This window comes from Polypterus senegalus, chromosome 11 (genome assembly GCF_016835505.1).
Source record: "Polypterus senegalus isolate Bchr_013 chromosome 11, ASM1683550v1, whole genome shotgun sequence".
Lineage (NCBI taxonomy): Eukaryota > Metazoa > Chordata > Cladistia > Polypteriformes > Polypteridae > Polypterus > Polypterus senegalus.
The window spans coordinates 39,568,795-39,592,464 of NC_053164.1; positions in this window are offsets into that span (position 1 = coordinate 39,568,795).

Genomic DNA, 23,670 nt, shown 5'->3' on the forward strand with positions numbered 1-23,670 from the left:
GAGAAAAACTGTAACTCCTCTGTGATGCACCATGCAAACCACCTCCCCTGCACCAAACCTAACATGGGGCATCTAGTAGTTCATGACATCATAAAGAGATAAACCAGGGTGAGAGAGATAAGCACAGACAAAACTGAGAGTCCTTTTATTAAGACAAGGTGATATCAAAATTGGTTTAGTGTCCATCAATCCAGCAAGTCCATTAAATCACTTTTCTTGGTAAATAATTATCATTTTTACTCGTGTACCACGAGCACTCGTGTAAGACGTGCATCCTAATTTTTACAAAGAAAATCGCGAAAATCATTTTGCCCCGTGTACGATGCACATTGTGAGTGTATAGGAAGCATTTAGAGAGAGAGAGTGAGAGAGAGAGAGAGAGAGAGTGAGAGAGAGCGCAAGCGAGTGAGAGAGCAAGAGAGAGAGCGCAAGCGAGTGAGAGAGAGAGCGAGAGAGAGAGCAAACGAGCCCAAGCAGAAGAAGTAAATATTACAGAATTAATGGCCATCTCATGACCCTGGATCAGAAACACATTGGGAAGTCCACAGGAGATCTGGGTTAGCAACAGCAGAGCCAGTAGTGTAAGAGGAGACACTCGGCAGGGACCACAGCCTTTGTCTGCCTCATCTAAGCTTTCCCAGGACTCATCTGTGGCACCCACTAAAGGGCTATGGCCAAGTGCCTAACCAATCGGGGTCCTTTGGGCCAACTATGGCAGTGGCCAGAGCCATGCAGATCCTCAGATTCAAGGGCCTTTCCTTTAGGGACTTTGCTCCTTGAGGATCCTACATGTAATGCTGGTGGGATCTCAATATTACCTCCATGGTTTTAACTTAGGAGATTGTGGTTGTATGGTCTGGGTGGTTGAGGGCCTTCCCATATGGACTTAATCCCTTGAGCATCCTGCATGTAATGCTCGTGGGGTCTCAATATTTATTCTGTGGTCTTTACCTGGGAGATCAAGGTTGTATGGTGAAGTCGTTACTGGAAGGTCACAACCTCCAAGGACACACCCTTAACAATGTGTTAGTGATAACAGGAGACACAAAATAAAATAAAATGGCAATGGAAATAGTAAAAAAAGCAGAAGTAAGTTTTATTTCAAGAAACTAACATCAAAAACAGATTCCATGCCTTGAAAAATTCCTAAGGGGATGAAAAATGTGCTCTTTGATATAGAAACACCTAAAAGAAATGGATTAAACTCTCCAATATATAACAACCTAATTATGTTGAATAATTCAGTTATCTTCAAGTTATTAAATAAGTTAATACAGTAGTATAAATAATCCTAAGCAAAACTAAAAACCATTCATTGAAAACAATAAGGAAAGCAAATAATAATGAACTCAAAAATAAAATAGCCAAAGAAAAGACCAAAATTCAAAATAAGTAGCATAATAGTGTAAATCTTATCTTTGCCCAAAGGAGCTTCAATAGCAAAATAGCAAAATCTAAGACCAAACCAAATACAGTAATCCCTCCTCGATCGCTGGGGTTGCATTCCAGAACCCCCCGCGATAGGTGAAAATCCGCTAAGTAGAAACCATATGTTTCTATGGTTATTTTTATATATTTTAAGCCCTTAGAAACTCTCCCACACTGTTTATAAATATTCTCCACAGAGTTATACAGTAAACCCTCGTTTATCGCGGTTAATCCGTTCCAGACAGATAAATGAATTTCCACGAAGTAGTATTCTTTATTTATAAATCTAATATTTTCACAGAGCTTTGAAAACCTGTTTACGACCTTCTAAATACGTTTTTAACAATATTAGAGCCCTCTAAACATGAAATAAAACCCTTTAGTCAAAGGTTTAAACTGTGCTCCATGACAAGACAGAGATGACAGTTCTTTCTCACAAACATATCTTCCTCTTCAAAGGAGTGCTGTCAGGAGCAGAGAATGTCAGAGAGATAGACAGACAGAGAGAAAAGTAAACAATCAAAAATCAATAGGACTGTTGGGCTTTTAAGTGGAAGCACCGCGATAAAGCGGCTGCAAGGAAGGGATGAATATTAAGGTAGTCTTTCAGCATTTTTTACAGGAGCGCCCCATATCTTCTAAGCAAACAGCCCCTCTGCTCACACCCCCTAATCAGGAGCAGGGAATGTCAGAGAGAGTGAGAGAGACAGAGAAAAGCAAACAATGAAAAATCAATACGTGCTGTTAGAGCTTTGAAGTGTGTGAAGCACCGGGCGGGAAGCATATCGTATATCATTGAGGAGTTTTATTTAATACATAATACGTGCTCTGATTGGGTAGCTTCTCAGCCATCCGCCAATAGCATCCCTTGTATAAAATCAACTGGGCAAACAAACTGAGGAAGCATGTACTTTAAATTAAAAGACCCATTGTCCGCAGAAATCCGCAAACCAGCGAAAAATCCGTGATATATATTTAGATATGCTTACATTTAAAATCCGCGATGGAGCGAAGCCGCTAAAGTTGAAGCGCGATATAGCGAGGGATCACTGTACTTAAAAAAACGGGAATCCTAAAAAAAACTCTCTAAGGAGCAATAAAAAGCAAAGCTCATCCAAAAAGCACAATCTAAGCACAAAGAAAGAAAGAAAGAAAGAAAGAAAGAAAGAAAGAAAGAAAGAAAGAAAGAAAGAAAGAAAGAAAGAAAACAATTTAAGGGATTGAAAAACACCCCAGCCAAAGCTAGCTAATGCCCCAGTAACAGAGCTGTGGCAGCTGCTGCACCAGTTCTGGTGTTGGCCCCAACCCTGACAAATGTGAATAATAATAAGAATAATAAACATGAGGGATTGGGGAGAACTTATTATTACACTATAGAACATAATTAGTGAAATAATAAGAGAGCAGAGGAAAATGGTAAAAAACAAGAAAAACATCAAGAGGAGCAAGGCATTGCTGACATTCTAACATCTTGACTCTTTACTTTAATAACATATTCCCTTAACAATGTTGCTTGCATGAAGTTTGATTTGGTGAAGCTCATACAAATGAGATAAAAATACAAACATACAAGTTAAGAACAACAATCATTGTGATTCCCCAACATTGGAATACACAATGGGAGGACTGAAACTTGAAAGTACCCCATCTTAGAAGTGCCTAGAAGTCCTAGTGGACTCCTCACTATCTACAGTACATCCAGACAGACAGCGTACAGAAGCCATGAAGAAGGCTGACAGAACATTAGGTCATATATCACGATGTGTGGTGTACCAGTCAAAGGAGGTTATGCTTAGGATTTATACTGATTAGTGAGACCTCGCCTGGAGTGCTGTGTACAGTTTTAGTCTCCATATTACAAAAACGAAATAGCAGCAGTTAGAGTAAATCCAGAGGAGAGCAACTAGGCTGATTCCAGGATTCTCAGAAGTATGAGCTATGAGGAGAGATCAAAGGAGTGGAGCTTTTTCAGTTTAAGTAAATTAGGATTAAGAGGTGACATAATTGCAGTGAATAAAATTATGAAAGGAACTAGACCAGTGGATCCTGGCTGTTACTTTAACATTGATTCAATAAGAATGTTGGGGCACAGGGGGCACTTAATCTTGATCTTAATGGCTTAATGGCATGGTTGGCAACCAATAATTTTAGAAGCATTATATAGCATTCGTTCCCTTGGCAGAGAGATTGGTGTCCCCAGATGAAGACATTCAGAACACTTTGTTTTCTATGACAATCTATACTTCTGGAATTATTTCAAACACAGCAGTCTCTTGTTTGCTTTTTTAACCATACCAAATGTGTTGACCTCCCATGTTTGAGTTTTACAAGATGGGGGGGATAGTCCAGAAACTTACAAATCTCCACCACCTCTTTAACCAGGCTCATTGGTGAATAAAGGATAATGTGATTGTTTGACTCTCTTGTAGTCCAGTACTAGCTCTTTTATTGTCATTTACTTCCAAGTTGCATATGTTGTGAGTCTTGTTTGTCAATTCCTAATGTTGTCCGTTGAGGGAAAGACAGAGTCCAAAAAGAAATGGTGGAGCACAGACCAGGTTGCCCTGTTTAATTAACTGAGATCTAAACCAAAACAGGCGCACAATTGCATGGAAAATGGGTTCAAAACAAAACAACAAAACATGACCTTCCCAAGGCTGGACTAGTCAGCTCTTTTCATCAGGCAAACAGACACCTGTTTCTAGGGCAGCCTGCTTTATAAGGGTCTGACCAGAAAGGGCATCTTTTCAGCACTGTGGATGAAAAGGGAAATGACACATTTAGCAACAGCGCCCCCTCTTGTCTTAAGGTGGTGTTTTAATTTCTCACCATTTTTACACTTCAATCATCTGTTTTTTGACTGTTTATTTTTATCGTTATGATGGTGGCATCATCTGGATGCGATTTTGTGTGAGTTATTCTTGTGTTACTTTCTTCTAACAGTGGCCATATTGTTTGCAATCACTGTGCCCGTTACTGGTCACATGATGTGGAGGTCATGTGACTTTATTTTGCTAATGGGCTCCTCTCTGTTTAACACCAGTGATGCTCTACTTTCTACTTTTTTGTTTAGCTTTTTTAAGCAAACCATTTTGCATTTTTCATGCTTTTTTTTTGGAGAGACCTTTATTTAGTTAATTTGGCTCCTTGAATTTCTGATTTAGTCTTTGCATTTTGGGTAATTACATTTTCCACCTTAAAAGAATAATAAAGCCTTGCCTGTAGTGATGAGCAAAACAATTTATACAAGTGTCTTTTCGCTTTGCAAAATAAAAATAATTTGTGAAATAAATTGGATTTCATTTTCAGTAAAATTTGTGCCATTCAGAAGAAAAAATACATTTGGAAGTGTTTTTGTGTATTAATGCTGCATGGTGGCTGCCTCTCATTTAGTTTTTAAATATCTAGTGAAAAAAAAAACTCATCAGAAATATGCATATCCCCTTCTAGGTGGAGGGCATAGTGGAAGAATGACAACGTTGACTTTACTTTGTACTTAGTATCCTGTGGAAAAAACACTAATGCACACCATTTTAAAATTTCCTGCATGTCACACATTTAAAAACGTTACTGCATTCCACCATGGGGATGGTAACAAGAAACAGAATTGGTTTTACTGGTATGGTACAGATCACATGCTTTACACAGGCCAACACGAAAGTGTGAACGAGACTTTACGTAGAAAAACACACGTGCACATGGGAGGCAGTGAAAGGACTCAAATGAGGGTAATTCCACGCCGGACCAGGGGGTGCAATAACCCTTTCTCTTTTTATCCTGGCCTCAATGACCTTACTGCCTCTGCCAGACATTAAAACCACCTTTTTGTCCAACATATATAAGTTCTGTCTTGAACTCAGATTTGAAAATCAATTTCTTTGCTTCTTGCTACGACCAACCTGCAATATACAGGGAGGCTACCCTAAACCTTTTTGTGGCTTTATTCTGACAACATAAACCTTGAAAGCCCTAAAGAAGTCTTTGCAAAATGACCTATGAATTGAATTTTAGTGTCAGTTTCATGGAAGTATGTGCCAATTAAAACTTACCTATTTCATTTCACAGTGCTTGCCTGATTTTTTTGAAGTACAAGTTCGCCTGCTCCCTTTCACTCATCATCCGCTGGTCCATCTATTATCCAACCCACTATATCCTAACTACAGGGTCACGGGGGTCTGCCGGAGTCAATCCCAGCCAACACAGGGCACAAAACAGGAAACAAAACCCGGGCAGGGCGCCATCCCACCGCAGGGCACACACACACACACACACACACCAAGCACACACTAGGGACAATTTAGGATCACCAATGCACCTAACCTGCATGTCTTTGGACTGTGGTAGGAAACTGGAGCATCCAGAGGAAACCCACACAGACATGGGGAGAAATGCAAACTCCACGTAGGGAAGACCAATCCTCTAGTCCTCTTTTCTAAATATTTCCACAATGTGCACAAGTTGTTTGTTTGCAGCAGCTCTGGCTGCGCTATTTTACCAGTTCTGCCATCAAATTTCGATATGGAGACTCACCATAATTTGGAATGAGACCCACAAGAGTGGTGTCATCATCAGACTCGTTCATTCTTACAGAATCTGAGATGCATTTGTTCACGTATTTTATCGTGTTATCAGATCTCCTGTCACATTCACCTAATTCCTAATTCCAAATTCTTAATGAATACATTGACTGCTGGACTCTTTATTACCAGAACACTGCACTATTGGTCTATGCATTGTGGCGGCTATAAGAAGCTTGTCGGACAGCTGGAGTCCTGCTGGGTGTCCTATAAAAGGAGCCAGCCACCACTACTCAGAGAGCCAGAGTTGGGAGGAGGTGGACAAAGCTTGCTGGGAGAGGAGTGGAGGCAGAGAAGGAAGAAGAAGAAGGAAAGGCTTTTGCGTTGGACTGTATTTTGGTCATTTGTGTACTATGCGGTGGGGATCAGAGAAAAAGTGCTTCCTCATGTGAATAAACGTGTGTCGTGTGGCAAACTCATCTCTCAGCCTGTCTGTGTCGGGTAAGGGTGGCTGTATGGGCCCCTGGGATCCACAGCATTTATGATAAATAATAAACTCTATCAAAATTGATAAAAAATATAAAGAAATGTAATAGAAAGCAATGGTACAGTATATTGTCAACAGTAACTCTGTCAAATATATAAAGAAACTGTTCATTACTTTTAATCAGCAACATGACTAAAAGTCTGCAACTGAATGAGAGGCCTTAAAGGATGGCATCACGCAGAATGCAGGCTTAGAAGCATGTAGCGTGTTTCTTTGCACTGTCCACGCTTGTTTCACATAGCACATTTGGTAGTTAGTGACTGTTTGCACGCAGTGTCCAGCAGAATGTCCATGTAGTGCTGTCCTGACAGTCAGGACTAGTTGGACACCTTGTAATGATAAAATGCCTTTGGGTCAGCTATCCCCAATCAGTGCCAAAGCCTACAGGTTGCATATCATCTAGTTGATTATCACTATCTTAATCATTGTCATTATTATCAAAATATTCATCTTGCAACAAATTTAGTTGTTTCAACTCATCAACAGCTTTATACCTTTATCACAACTACATTAGTACAGATTGTCTATTTTTAGCATTATTTTCCGCAAGCTGTTGCGTCTAAAAACAAAAAATTTGCACGTGAACATCAGTAGGCTTTGCGCCCTAGGAACCAAATTACCTGAGCTATTCTATAATATTTCAATGATTATTTACTGCTCTGATGCTGATCTTTCTGATCATAAAATAGGTTATTATGATAGCAATTGATGAGAACAATTCATAATTAATTACAGAATTACAGTATTTGAGGGTACCTGTAGACTGCCTCTGTCTCTTGCACAATTTGGCTCAAAAATTAATCGGCACATTGTCATGTCATAACAGGCTTAAGTTTTGAGTTTAGCATTTTTCCATCCAGCTGTTTTAGCTCTAGACTGTCCTAGACAGAAACTGTGACACACAGACACACACAGACAGACACACACCCATCATCAAGATATCGATGTTTTCGGTATCAGGGGACCCTAAAACGTCGAAATCTGTCAAAAACTGGAGATCGACATTTTTGACAAATCTAAAGCTTTCACTCCCCCGTAGATGATAGTTTATGCTGGAGGAGGGCGCAAAACAAAAAAAATTCTATGGATATCCACTAGATGACAGCACCATTGTATATAACAGAGACGTGAGAACAATGCTCACCTGTGTACTGACATACGAGTTATGTCGCACCTAGACAGGTTCAATGGCATACAATTTAACTTGTATCTCCCATTCAAAGTATTTATCTCTTAAATTCTTATAAAAACTCATTGCAAGGAACTGTCAGCTGTGGCATCCATTGAAGTCCAGGAGTTCCTTGAGTTAACCTGAAGTCCAACATGTGGTCAAATGTCAAGGTTGAGGGAGTTAACTGGTGAAGATCTTCAATATCTGGGGGGTGGGAGGGAGTGTGTCACATCTGGGGTATCACTCTGGAGACTGAAAATTGAACTAAATTGAGTGAATGGAAACCAGGAAACATCAACAAGAGGTCATTCAGTTCAGATCGCTCACTAGAGGAGCAACAGAGTTAATGGAATATTATGACCTCAGCATTTTTGTTCATTCTAAGTCAAGTGGGATCTTTGCAGTTTTATTTTGTTTTCAACCTTGTTTTTAATTTGTAACATATGTTTAGGAACATCATCACTGCACCATTTTGTGTGCAATTTTCTTAGCAGGCACTGCCAACTTGTATTGTCGTTTGATGGCTGTAGACATACTATTGTTGAGGACCGGCAGCACAGTCATATTTAACTGAGAATTAATCCACCTGACCCCTGAGTTGACTAGCGGTCATGAGAAATTTTAACCAATAGAAATGCACTGAAACCTATCAGTAGAAGAAATTAATTATGTGATCTTACCCATTTTCTGGTCACATGACACATAGCTTAACAAACAAAATATACTAAAACCGGAAATGACAACACTTTAATATGACCAAATGTAAAATCATCACTGGTGTATCATGCCAGCGCTCATGAAATGACACCTGTAAAAACCTCCTTTAAATATAAAATATTTTCATTTTGGCTTAAAGGCATAATGCTGCAGCACATGGTGAAGGTTGTGCTCCGCTTCTATCAGCCTCACCCCTTCTACAAAATAAACAGGATTGTCATTCCATATAATAATATGGGTGGGGTCAAGGGAAAGTAACCCATCAAGACACAGAACAGAGGCAAGACTCAGAACAACACCTGACTGCCAGGTGATCTAAAAATTGCTAAGCAGTCCTATCCCGATCTTCATAGTAAGACAGTTGGTTTTCTGAAATGTTTCATTTTAGGGCCATATTTTTTATTTTCAGCAGCCTTCAATAAAGTTTTAAAATGTCATGTCTTGCTATTTTCTAACCTGCTTAATCCAGATCAGGATTGGGGGTGGCTGGAGCCTATCCCAGCTAGCATAGGGTGCAAGGCAGGAACAAACCCTGGAGAGGGTGCCAGTCCATTGCAAGGAGAACATACACACAGATATGCACGCACAGACCCGGGCCAAAATAGTGTTGCTAAAATTGGTGTTTAGAAAATTCAGCCAGACTGTTTAGCAGATTGCGATTGTTAACATAAAAACATCATTTTAGTTGGTCTCTAAGCACACAATTAAAGTAAAACAATTAAAGTTAAAAGTTAAAGGCCATTGATTACTTGGTCTGACTAGCAGAATCTACAACGGAGAGGTATGCAGCATAATTACACATTCTTCATAATGAGCTTTTAGAAATGTGTACCTTATGTCTGCAATGCCTTCGTAACAGACATCTCCATTAAGACAAGCTTGACCGAACTTGTGGCCTTAAGTAACTGGATAATGTAGAAATCAAGTTTCCACGATGAATCCAGAGTGACCTTTCTGAAACAACTAGCTGATGTGTGTGTTTATAATTGTTGGCTGAAGGGCAGGGACATACAGGGCTATTTTTAGTTAGTTGGCATTTTGTTTCATTTTAAACTTTCTGACAGTAGTGCAAAACACGTGAGAGAAAAGCAAAGAAGGAGAGAGAGATAGAGAGTGAGAGAGAGAAGAAAGATTCCAGCCAATGGTTTATAAGTGGCATGCCAGAGCTCAAACAGCCGGCGCCAGGAAGATCTTCAGCTGGGTTTCAGGGGCAAGAGACAAGATGTCAGCAATTACAGCAGAATGTTTGATGCAGAGTTTTAGTTGTACATGATAATGAAGTGCTCTGGGGCTGTGCTTAATTTCTGACGTGTCCTACTCAGCTGGGCCTAATGTATTTTCAAGGGGAATGTCGGGACGGAGATCTGGGTATAGCTGAGAAAGGTGTACGTACGTGCAACTGCTGCCATGGGTTAGCTTTAAGGCTTCTACCCAAACATTTGCCATGAATTACATTTGAATCCAATCCTTGAATCTGATATTGAGATCCATCTTCACAAGTCGATTTCATTCTAATACAATTCTTAGCAAACATATTTAATCTCAGGCAAAGTTAGATGGATGTTTAACAGCAGTATGTAAAGAAATAGTCACAAGAAAAGAATCCCAGACATGCAATGGGCTTACGTCAATTATCACATAATAGCTTGTCTGCCTTCTCAGATTTAACATTTATAATATTTTATACCCTGACTTTTTTTTTCTAATTTCTTGATTGTTTTTCCTCTCTTAACCAGCATATCAGCCCTACAGGGACTTTCTTGACAATGCTGAACTATTGTCATACAAAACATTCAGTATTGAATTATCATCTGGCATTTAGCATTATGGTGTCAACAGCAGATGACCATCTGTGAAGTCTGTGATGCTTCCTTGCAGCAGCAAGAGAGACACGAAGAGTGGAGAAAATACGCAGGGCTTCTTAAAATGGACTGAATGCTAGAAGTTATAAGGGATGTTTCTTCTATACGGTATCTGCCCCAATGAGAGTTGGATTGGATTTTTTTTTTTTTTTCTTACCGCTCTTCCTCACTATTTTTCCCTCTTTCCTTTCCACTTGGCATTGTAAGTAGTGTGTGGGTGTGTGTAGGTCAGCCACGACTGGGTTAACAGGTATTTACAGTGTCCTGGAAAAAGAATACACTGGCAGTGTTTACTTCTGTAACTGTGACAGTGCACTTGACCCACAGACACGAGGGAATGCTTGTTTATGGAAGAAGCCCCAGAGTTAGTGGTTTGTCTTGGTAGAGTCCTGTGTGACTCTGATTTCCCCTTTTTTATTATTTATTGTGTAGACTTTATCAGAATACCTAAAATTCCATAGACTTACCACTGTGTATAACATATTGTACTTTGTAACTCCTCTCCACCTTTCCTTCTGCATCTATAACCTCAGGCAATTACACAGAGTAAAAGGACAAGTAGGAGTTAAGTTACACATTTTAATAATGCATTATTGATAATATTCATAACATAATAATAATAATAATGAAGCAGAGTACATATGAATGTTGGAAAACCATCATCACAAAACCTGATAAATGCTAAATATGTCATTTCAGGCAGCTCACAGATTTGCAGTTACTCAAATGTCTCCGGTCAAGTTAAATCATTTCTAGTCCGCTTTCATCATGGCAGGCTGCTGAGTGGTGGTCTTCATTGTGTTCTCTACATGGCCAAGGTGTGAAAGTGAGGGGAAGGGGAAACTACAAAATGGCCTCTGATTCAAAATCAATGCCAAACAGCCATACCTCAGACCAATAGGTGCGCACACTGCCTTATTACACCTGCCCTAGTGGATGTGCTTATAGAATGTGCCCAATTTGTTTAGTTGAAGCTTGCCAGCTAGGTAGTTTTACGGCCTTCCTGTGGGGTTGGCTTATAGCTTGTCCTGCACTGAATCACCCTTGCCAAACCAGTTTGAGGCACCTCCTCCAGCTCAGCAATAAATGTCACATCTTGAGTCAGTCCAAAAGACTCAAGGGTTGGTTAGTTAGACATGAAAGTACAACAGGCCTAATGAAACACTAATATTTCAATTGGTAGGTCTAGCTTACAAATTAAGATATGCAAACTGATTACCATAAATGGAACATAACAATTTCTGTACATTAATTAAGTTATTGAAGTATGGAGAGTTGACTTCAGAGGAGAGGAAAAGAAAAATACAAGTTTGCAGGATTCTTGGAGAAAATGGGAAATGGGAATTTAAATTCACAGTCAGTTATAACAGACAAAGTCAAAAATAAAGTCAAATGCAGTCACCGTCCTGGAAATCTTAGCTAACTGGTTGCCCACCCACTTCCTGGACATACTGCAGTAAGGTCTGTGCTGGGCAATCCAGTCTGATGAGAGAATCTTCACACCCATTAATGCCAAGGCTCCCAGTATCACAAACATCTTTCCATGGGAAAAACAATAGCTTGAATATTGAGTAGCAGCACTAAGTGTCATAGCAAGATACCAAGAAGAGAAATGGAATCCAGAAGGGTTAGTGACAGTTTATAATTATTACTAAGATTTTGACTAAATGACTAAATGTCATTTTGACAAATGACTAAAAAATAGTGACGCAGTATGCACAGCTAATCAGCAGCTCTAGTCATGGTATGTCGGACTAAAGTAGTGAGTCTTTACCTTGATCTTAAAAGCTGAAACTGAAGGACCACCTCTTATATTAACAGGCAGATCATTCCACTGATTCAAGGCCCTGTAACTAAAAGCTCAACCTCCAGCTTTTATTAATCCTTGAAGACATAAGTACTGTAGGCAGGCATCTTGAGATCTTAATGCATCTTCTGGTTTGTAAGTAATGATAAGTTTAGATAGGTAAGCAGGGTCTTGGCCATTTAAGGCTTTAGATAGATAGATAGATAGATAGATAGATAGATAGATAGATAGATAGATAGATAGATAGATAGATAGATAGATAGATAGCTTAGCAACACACATGTTTTATTTTCTGCTGTGGAAACCTTTAACTTTGTTCCCCAGTGCACAGCACAGTACAAAGCACCAATAAACAGCACAGTATTGCACTTTCTCTTCTTCTTTCTCTATCTCTCTGTCTCTTCATCTTTCACCTCCCCTTCACTTTATTCCACTTCCTCCTGATTCTGGGTCCTTGAATTAAGTGGGGTGGTCCCTTTAATGCTGCACCTGGGCCCATCAGTATTATCTAGGAGTACTCCTAGTTGTGATGGAAGCCCAAATTAGGGCTCTACAACTCCCAATGGTGTCCCCCACAGAACTCAACAGGGCTGCGCCAAACTCTATTTGGTGGGGTTCTCATGAAGTGATGTTCGCGGCCCAGCACAACACTGCATAGAAAACTGGCCATCACAGAGTTGTAGAAGATGTGAAGGATATCACTTCTCACATGAAACACACTCTACTAAAGAAGAAGAGCCTACTCTGCACTTTCTTATACAGCTCCTCTGTTTTATGAGACTGGTACATCCTATCATTGATGTGTATCTCCAAATACCTAAAGGATCGCACCACCTTGATTTCCACTCCTTGAACAAAGACCGGACATAGAGGTTCTTTAGTGTGGCCTAAGTTAATGACCAGTTCCTTGGTTTTACTGATGTTAAGGTGCAGATAATTCTAATTGCACCAAGAAACAAAGTTCCTCACCTGACGCTTCTCCCCTGTTTCATCACCCTCATCTTTAAATGTAAGAAGGAGGATTTTTAAGTTAGCCCTTTGCTTAACTTGGAGAGAGTGCAAGAACTGGGGTTACATGGTCATACTTCATGTATGTTGTAATGATTCATGCAGCAGCATTTTGAATTAACTGAATGCTGCATATAGAACAGTTTGAATAGCCTGTGAATAATGTCCCACAGTAGTCAGTCCTACTAATCATAAAAGCATAAATGAATTTCTCCATATTTAAAAATCATCTTAATTTTCCAATATTTTCAAGCTGGAAAAATGTTTTTTTAAGACATACTGGTGTCAAAGATAATTTAAAGCTGTGTACTAATTCAGTTAAACTAGTGGTGAATCCAGCTGAGTTAAAAAGTGGCAAAGTTGCATCAGTCCCCCAGCAAATAACACTTTTTTTCTGTATTCAGGAACAAATAGTTATCAGTAGTTTACACAATTAATTAATCACACTACTGGAGAAATGTCATTAGGTCCAAAAGAAAGGTATAAATGGATACCATCTGTATATAAGTAAAAATGATTTTTATGTTTTTTAATGATAGTTCCAAATAGAAGCAATAAATGTCAGAGTACTGTAAACAAAGTAATGGAGTACTGTCAACACATTTCTGTACGTACTGAAAATGATTTGATAAATTTTCCCTGTCACACTTCATACACACTTTTCAGCAGCCATACTGTGCCCTCTGATGCCACTCTTACTAAAGTTTTTCACCATGCCAGCCTGCATTATGTACCACAGAGAGTGGTGCCACCACAGTCAGCTTGTGCAGTGTCATAGACAGCCCACGCTAAACATCCCCTCAATCCTCAATCTCACTGCCCCAGTTCATTCACCTCTTCTAAGCTCATTTAATGCTAATCATTTGACTGTAAGCAGCTTCAGCACCATGGCCAGTTCTTTATATAACGTTAATGACAACTGTGGCTTTACTGTGGCCAGTTACTCTTTTCTGTAGTTCATTATCTGCCAGTCATGTCTCATTCTGCGATGCTGCCATAACTCTTAGTGACTCTGTTTGTCTTCTCTTTTCAACACCCTAAGTTTCAACATTGGATGTAGGCCGTGACAGAGTCATGGCTTGTAAATTGACATAGTGCAGAGGTCAGCAGTCCCACGGCTCTGCATCCCCTCTGCAATGGCTCCCTGTGGCCACTGAAAAAATATGTCATGGAAATAAATAATGGTCATTTCTGTTTTATGTTTATTCATTTTTGTTGTGTAGTGGTTAATCTTTTGATAGGGATCACTTTTAAATTTCTTTGGAAATAAAAAAAAAATGTAATATTACGTCCACTAAAGTATATACCACATCCTGTGTAGGCGCATTTCTAGGCGCTGCAGGTGGCTAATATCGCAGTTAAGGACCCGCCATCGGTAAGCTATCATGGATAAATCCAAGAAAAGAAAAGTGTTGGAGGAAAATAGAGTGTTTAATTCTGTGTGGACAGATTTGTTTGCTTTCACTGTCAGCGATGCTGGTTTACCTGTTGTGGAACATCAGCCCGACTACAGACAGACACCAGGAGACAAAATGTCCAAAAGTACACATTTTTATTTTTCCTTTCATTCTACACACAACACAGTGCACCAAACAGCCACAATAACTCAGTTCCTTTTTACTTTACTTTAACTTTTCTTTCTCCTTCTCTTCTTCTTCTTCTTTTTCTTCTTCCGCCATCTCCACTCACAAGCTCCATCCTCTGGCTCTTCGAACAGAGTGAGGCGGCCCCTTTTATAATGCACCTGGATGTGCTGAAAGTGCTTCCTAATGACCTTCCTGCAGCACCTGGTGTGGTGGAAGTGCTGCAGTCCATGGCTCTGGAACCATCCAGGCACCCCCTGGTGGAGACTACGGGCCCCCACAGAATTGAACTTCCAAGCTCTGTGTCCCCCATGATGGAATTGCCCCTCTCCCGGTCCCCTGCTAGTCCAGGCCTCCCAGTTGGGCAAGGTCCCGGCCATCTATCACACTGTGTGCAATGATATGTGGCGAGAAATTAGCAAACAACTAAAACTCTATTGTTGAAAGACATTTTCATTACAAGCACACAGTATTTGCTGAAAAATATCAAGCTGGAGATGAGCAATAAATAGTGTAAATAAATGCAAATCAGTGGCTCTATTTCAAAAAGTCACCCTTTTGTCACTTTTTAATTTATGTCATCAACACTTCTCTGCACACTTTTGATTCTTCCCTTACTCTTATCATCTTTCAATCCGCATTTTCATCAGCCCAGTCACAGTGCTGCAGACAGCTCCAACACCCTAACCTGTTTGTACATCTACAGTAAGTATCACAGAGATCCCACCTAAGACTCAACTCCAAACCTCACTTTCAATGTCACTTTTTATTCAGCTCTTCTGATTGACTGAAGCCTTATCATGCACCATGGCCAGTTCATTTATTTATTGTAAATGTCAACCATGGCTTTGTCTCAGTGACTGACCAATTTCTTGCTATTCTTGGCACTTACTGTTCACACTTAGGGTGTTTAATCTTTTTTTGGAGGCTGATATTGTGTTATGCTAAGTTCAGTAACTGCTGTTCTGTCATGGCCCCTGGCACTAGGTGAACTTATTTTGAGTCACACTTTGAGCGTTGCTGATCTCCCTGGGGGATTGTGCCCCCATTCTGTACCGTGGCCAATTCAATGTTGCCAGATTTCATCCTGGGATGGCATCCTTGCTCAGTTTTGTTGCTTTCTTTTCATAGTATACCATGTGAATCATAGTTAACAGACTGCCATTTCTGACAAGTAACTTATGAATATGTGAAAGGAGATTGCAGTATTCTCAAAAGATTCTGAAAAAATTAGTTGTAGTCATCCATTTAGAGAAATGATTGCAAGACAAGTTGACAAAGGTTTGAAATTTGGAGAAAGAAGCGTGACCAGATGGTGTGTCCAGCTACAGAAGAGTCACACTTCTCAGCCTCCCACATGAAGCATATGTAAGGGTGCTTGGAGGGAAAACTACCCAATGGTTGAGCCAAAGACCCTTGAGGCCAAATGTGGATTCTGTCCTGGCTGTGGAACAGTAGACCGGCTGTTCTCCTAGGAGCATTTGCTGATGGGTGCATGGGAATTTGATAACCCAATCTACATGTGCTTTGTAGATTTAGAAAAAGCATAAGACTGTGCCCCTCAGCATGTGATGTGGAAGGTGCTTCTGGAATATGGGGTAACAGGAGCAATCTTGCATGCTATTCTTTCTCTATTTGAATTCAGTGAAAGCTGTTTCCAAATACTTGATGTTAAGTCAAAATTTTTCACTCTGGATGCCAGACTCCATCAAGGCTGTGTCTTGTTACCACTCCTGTTTCTGGTTTTCATAAAGAGTATATCAAGGTATAGTTGATGATGATGTGAGGGAGTCCAGTGGGGGAGGCTAGGGTTGGTGGTGTTGCTTGTGACCTTTGGAGTGCACTCAGGAGTTTTATTGATGAGATGAGGATCAAGACTTCCAAGTCTGAAGTCATGTTTCTCTCTCAGAATAGAGAGGATTGCTCTCTCCAGGTGAGGTGGGAACAACTGCCTTTAGCGGAGGAGTTCAAGTATCTTGGGATCTTGTTCATAAGTGATGGAAAAAGGGACTGTGAGTTTGACAAGTTGATTGGAGTGATAGAAGTTGTTCTGTGAGGGCTGTACCAGTCTGTGGTGAAGAAGTGGGAGTTCAGTTTAGAGACAAAGCTCTTATACTCGTCTGTGGCTATTTATCAAAAGAAAGAGACTTGCAAGTACAAGATCAAGAAATGTGGTTTCCTTGCATGATGGAGCGGCTTAAACTTTGTGATAAAGTGGGAAGCTTTGCGAGAGCTTTACAGTACAGTTGCTGCTCCTCTGGATTGAGAGGTGCCAGTTGAGATGGTTTGGGCATATCTTAAGGATGTCCCCTAGGTGGCTTCTCCTGAAGCTGCCCCGGGTACTTCCCACTGGGTGGAGAAACTGCAGCATACCCATTACATGCTGAAGGGATTATACATCTCGGAGCACCTGGGATTTCCCGAGGAAGAGCTGGAATCTGTAGCTGGGGACATGGTTGATCTGTGGTGCCTGCTGCCTATTAACCAGGAAAAGCAGTTTCAGAAAATGAGAAGAGATGATGTGAGATGTGCACCAAGACTTTGTCATCATTTGGTATTGCATTCATTTTTTTTGTTGTTGTTGTCATTTGTGATCCCTTTTTAAAAGTTCATGAGGGAGTTAAACACAGAGAAGACCAGCCATAACATTCATTTTTTTATTTTATAGTGATTTAAACAAAGAGAAAATGTTTATGGTTTTGCATCCAGATCATTGTGTTTGACCTTTGTGCACTTTTGTTATGGTAGTCGCCATGCGTGACAACCAGGGTCACACTGCATGTGTCGTTTAGGGTCAAGGATATGAAGGTCAGCTCAATTCACTTCCTGTTATCCAAGATTGGATAAAAGCTCTCTTGGAATGTGATTCTTGCAATAAAACAGCTTCCTGGTTAATAAACTTGCTTTTGGTATTGATGTCTTTGATTTTTGGTTAGAGTTTCAACTCTAGATTACAGATTGATTTAAATTCTGGCCTGATGTTTGAACTATGTTCCATCTCCTAAACTTCTTCAAAAAAAACTTGCACTGTCTCATCTCAGTTGTGATGGAAATGAAACACCTGACAAGTTGTTAGGCTGAGATAAAGACTGGAATTATGGAAGCAGAAGTGTCCTATAACACGGCAAACCGTGGAAAATGAGCGTTCATGGTGTAACAAACACAGAGAACATAAATAGAGCACCAAGGCACTAGACAGTAAACCCTGTTTAAATGACTTAAGTTCCTAAAGCCAGGACTGGAAGGGACAGGACTTCCCACAGAAGAGGAATTGATATTAATGGTTCTCAAACCCTTTTTCTTCCATTCTGGGGTCAAAAGATAGATAGATAGATAGATAGATAGATAGATAGATAGATAGATAGATAGATAGATAGATAGATAGATAGATAGATAGATAGATAGATAGATAGTGTGGCAGACGGCCAGGGCCCTGGGTTGCAGAGGTGCCTCTGACTCCCACAGGGCTTCATGGGAGTTGGAGTTTGGTGCAGCCCTTTTGGGTTCTGCAGGCGCCGCCAGGGGGAGCTGCAGTGGGAGCTGCTGGGCCCTTCTGGGCAGTAGTTTCACCACACCCGAAGTGCAGCCAGGTGTCAGCAATCAAGCACCTGGAGCACTTCCGGGTGCCTAATAAAAGGAGCCAGCAACCACCACTCAGGAGCCGGAGTCGAGAGGAGGAGGACGAAGCTGCCTAGGAGAAGTGGAGGATAACACTGTAGTTTACTGGTGTTTTGGTGTGTGCTGTGCTTGGGACTGTGTACTGCCTGTGGGACATGGGGAGGATGTGCGCCCACAGGTGAAGAAAAATAAATAATAGTTTTATTTTACGTGTCCCTCCATGTCCAGTCTGTGTCGGGTTGGGTGCCTATATAGCGCCTTTCACAATAGATAGATAGAGAGTGTGAACACCAGGGGTCGCTGTTGCCCCATTAAACCCAACAGACAGATGCTGACACAGGGTAAAAGCACAGAGAAGTATTCTTTTTATTCTTTTTTTCCCTCGTAGTGCCCCCAAAACACCCCAGACACAGCAAACAGGCAATACATTAATAAATAAACACAATACTTTTCTCCACTACACCTCCCAGCAAGCTCCGTCACACTCCTCCCAACTCTGGCTCGCTTTCTGGGTCTTCACCAGTCCTTTAAATAGTCTTTGACCCAGGTCAGATGAAGAATTGTATTTTTCTTCAACCCAGAAGTACTTCTGTGCTTCCGTCCCCGTGACTTGGGAGTACTTCCGGACTATACTGAAAACAAAGGTTCTCAGGTCTCTAGATAGATAGATAGATAGATAGATAGATAGATAGATAGATAGATAGATAGATAGATAGATAGATAGATAGATAGATAGATAGATAGATACTTACAGGGGAAATTTTGTTCTATTGGTTACTGGTGAGAAAGTAGAAGCTAAGTTTTTACAAAAATCTCTCAGTTAACTGTCACCTAACTGGATTTGCCTCTGATCCTCAACTTTTGCCTTGAGGGTGCAGAATTCAAATGATGGCCCTCATATAAATATAAATACAAAGACACATTTTTTCCGTAATTTCTCTCCCAGTACTCTACAGTTTAAAATTACAAATCAAACAATTCCGATGTGATTAAAGTGCATAGATTTTCATTTAAGGGTATTTGCATACCATGTAGAAATGACAACACTTTTTATACATGATCCCCCCTTTCAGGGCAGCATAATGCCTGTCCAACAGATCAGAAACAGTCTTTTGGAGGCAGGTGTAGATGTGTCAGAGACGACCATTTGCAGAAGACTTCATGAACAGAAATACAGAGGCCACAACGCACTGCAAAAACAGGATCGCCAGATTACAGTTTGCAAGGAAGAATTTATAAGAGCCTGCAGAATTCTGGAAAAAGATCTTGAGGATAGATGAGACAACGATGAACCTGCATTGTTACTGCATGCACATAATATGCAACAAAGTCCTAAATATGACTGCTTTAACAGACCTGCCATTGCTGCGTCCCAAACATTATGGTGCCCTGGAATGGGGAGCCATGTAGACGAAGTGTTGTCATTTCTACTAACTGAAGTGTATGAAAATACCCTGAAATGAATGTCTGCAATGTGCTCTTTAATCACATCTGAATTATTTGATTTGTAATTTTAAACTGAGGGGTAAATCAAGGAAAAGTGTGTTTTTGTCCCAAATATTATGGAAGGCACTGAATATTATTTGGATGCATTTCTGTTAATCAGTATGGAATTGCTTTGTGTGTGCATTTATTTACTATTTATGCATTTCATCCATCCATCCATTATCCAACCCGCTATATCCTAACTACAGGGTCACGGGGGTCTGCTGGAGCCAATCCCAGCCAACACATAGCGCAAGGCAGGAAACAAACCCCGGGCAGGGCGCCAGCCCACTGCCGTATTTATGCATTTGACTTATGTAATTAGTAATTTGAAAAGTCTATAGTCGTATTTTAACTGTAAACTTATAACTGTGCTCAGACCCTGCACTCATAAAACATAGAAATTAAATTAAGTGAAAGTGAAATATTGTAAAGGGATTCATTTCATTTTAAGGTTTAATCCACATCTATTATCTTAACATCTACAGTACCATACAGTGTTTATTTAAATGACAGATGCATCCCAAAAGATATGACAGATATGTCCAGAGAAGAGCAGGAGTCAATTCTACTGCAAACATCCTGAGTGAGACACCACTCCGTTCACTCCGGGGACGTTTAACATTACATGTCAGACAGAAGGCATTTGGTTTGCGAAGAGTAGAGTAGAGTAGGGAAGAGAAACCATAAAGTCACCCAAATGCCCCACATATTCCAGCCTGAAATCAAACTCTGTGTTTAGCTCTGTCAACCTATTTGTAAGAATACAGATTTCTGCAGATGAAGCCATACTGCGCCTGGACTTCATCATGGAAGATGCTATACGACACACAAGTGAGTCACAGAATAAAAGTATATCTGCTAAGATAGGACTGATGGCCTATGAAGTCTCTAGCCAAGAAAATAGCTCTCTGTGCCACAAAGCTGTGTGATTTTTATTTTGTGTACTGCCAAAGACAGTATCTTTATAAAATACATTGCCAAACTGCCCTGTCTGCCCACCCTAAGCAGCACAAAGGAGCCCATTATGATTGCTGCTTAGCTCTTGCAACAACAACATTTATTTATATAGCACATTTTCATACAAACAGTAGCTCAAAGTGCTTTACATAATAAAGAATAGAAAAATAAAAGACACAATTATAAAACAAAATAAATCAACATTAACATCGAATAAGAGTAAGGTTCAATGGCCAGGGTGGACAGAAAAAACAAAAAAACTCCAGACGGCTGGAGAAAAAAATAAAATCTGTAGGGATTCCAGACCATGAGACCACCCAGTCCCCTCTGGGCATTCTACCTAACATAAATGAAACAGTCCTCTTTGGATTTAGGGGTCTCACGGAAGGGCTTGATGATGATGATGGTCACGTAGAATTCTGCCTTTTAATCCATCCATCATTGTTTGAGCATCATGAAGCTTTGAGTAGGTGGTGGTGGCGCAGGCCACCACCACAAAGAAACCGGAAAAAGAAACAGAAAAGAGAGTAGGGGTCAGTACAGAACTTACTTCTTTGAGGCGTCTGGGGCTAATTCACATAGCATCTCTGAATTGAAAACGGACCATATTCGATGTGCTTATTGGAATTCTAAGTTCCCTGATACTCCTTTTTACTTCCATGTCACTCCTGCAAGCAGCACTGATCTGAGTCCCCTCATCGTAGAGAAACATTCAGCTGCTGGTCTGTGTTGGCATTTAAACCTCAAATGAATATGGAAGAGCCTACTGTCAGACCATTCAGTTTGTAGAGAAAACCAGGAAGCATTTGCATGTGGGGATTTGTGTCAAGGCTGTGCAATCTTGTAATCTGATTACATTTTAAATATTCATAACAAACTTGTCTGCAGTTCTCTTATCCTCAGTATTACTGTAGTTATGAATAAGGACAAATGTTCAACACAATAATGTTGTTGCGATCTGCATTTTTAACATAAAGCTACAAATGTACTGCGCTTCAAGGATTTTCAAAACATCCAGACAACTCTCTGTATTTTAACTTAAGAAAATAAACCAAAATATCTCTTTTCATAGAAGGCAGATGTGGTCTGGCATACCAGTTTGGGGTGAGTGGATTTATCTTAACCCAGCTTAAAGGCTGGCATAATGGATGGACACAGGGAAACTGCCACCTGGAGCCATGTGTTTCTCCAGTATACTGGGTGGCAGCATGACACGTGGGTGGGTGAACATGAAACATAACCAGTCAGCTTAACCTTCTGTATCTAGAAAACCTTTATTAATGATATTAAGTACTGGATTATAGAAAACTACTTACTGAATCCTTAAAATAGGAAATTATTATAGTCACATGAATGGTTGGAATCTGTGTGGAAAGAAGTGCATTTTCTACACAATCCTTCTTTCATTCCTTGTCATCAGTGAAATGCCATAGAGGACACTGGCAGACGCTAGGGCAATAGAGAAGGACCAAGACATAACTAGTGATGAGTGAACCCCACTAAATTTATTTAATCTCAGGTTTGGTGAAATGACAGAAACATGTGTAAACTTCTCCAAACTTATTGACGTCAATGGTAAAGGATGTACTGATCTCATTTTGATTGGATTATAATGGTGCAATGATCTTTAAAGTGACCCCCAATGGTTAGGGAAACGTTCATCAGCTGTTGTGGGGAGCCCCAAGCACAGCAAAACGAGTGTGAGGCCTCCTAAAAGGATCATAAAGGCAGAGCCTGAACTTACCTACATGTCCAAGGAGACCAACCCAAAATCCAGCCATCCTCAAAACTGGAAACTGTAGGCTTTGGGCTTTGGAAATTCCAAAAATGGGAAGCTGGCAAAATAATTAGATTTGTCCTAAATTATTGCAAAAGACCCTGTAGAAGAAGGACGACCCAAAGCATTCAACTTGAATGAAAAGGGCAGACAAGAAATCTTTATTAGAAAAAAAAGAAATAAGCAAAATGCTCAACAGATGAAACATAGGCAATAAAGGAGTTGTCTAAAAGGCAACTCTAAGCAAACAAATTCCAACCCACAAATCCTGCAACCAGAATCCAAAAATTAAAGCAAAAAGAAATGGCAATGCTTACAAAACTCCTTAGCACTAAAATGTTCTCCTTGATTTTAGCTTCCTCAGCTCTGGCCTTAAATAGTCAGCGTGAGGGTTCAAAAGGAGAGACGTCAGGGTGGCCCCACCTCTTGAGGCTTCACTTACAGAATACAAGAAGCATAAGGAAAATGAAAGCCATTACACATAATTACTAAAATAACAGAAATAACATATAAATATGACAAATAATAATTCATAATTAACAAAACCAAAAACAAAAACATACATAAATACCCAAAACCAACGATGTTGGACCTGAGTGACAAGGGAGCAGTGCAAACCATGGCTCTTTGAGATAAAATTAATAGAATTAAGTATCAGAGCAGTAAAATTTCTTGGAGACAGTGGCAGACAGGAGCATAATTTCTCTAAGGCTGGCCCCCCACACATTCTATAGCAGGTACTCCCCTCTCTCAAACCATCAAGTGTAGATTTTTTTTTCTTCACTGTTGCTGCTACTACAGTAAATAAATACAAAACTAAACCATGTGACTTCTCTATTGTTCCAGTTGGCATCAATGGCACAGCACTCTGGGTAATCCTATTGAGGGGGTAGGCTCAGTATTACACAGGTCACATTTAAGTCCATGCAGAAAAACACAAATACCCCAACACATTTCCAATTTTCTTCAGCATGTGTTTTGTGTTTAAATGTATTTATGAGCTTTCTGCTGATTTTTAGCCTGTTACTAGGATCAGCGTTAATTGATCGGCTGTCCCATCCAATCTTGGATGCTACAGTTCTATGATGTCACCCTGACCTTACAAACAATCATAGGGGACTGAGAAAAAAGTTTGTCTAAATTGACTGTACAGCAAATTACTAGGAAAATATTTGACGAGTAAGGTCATC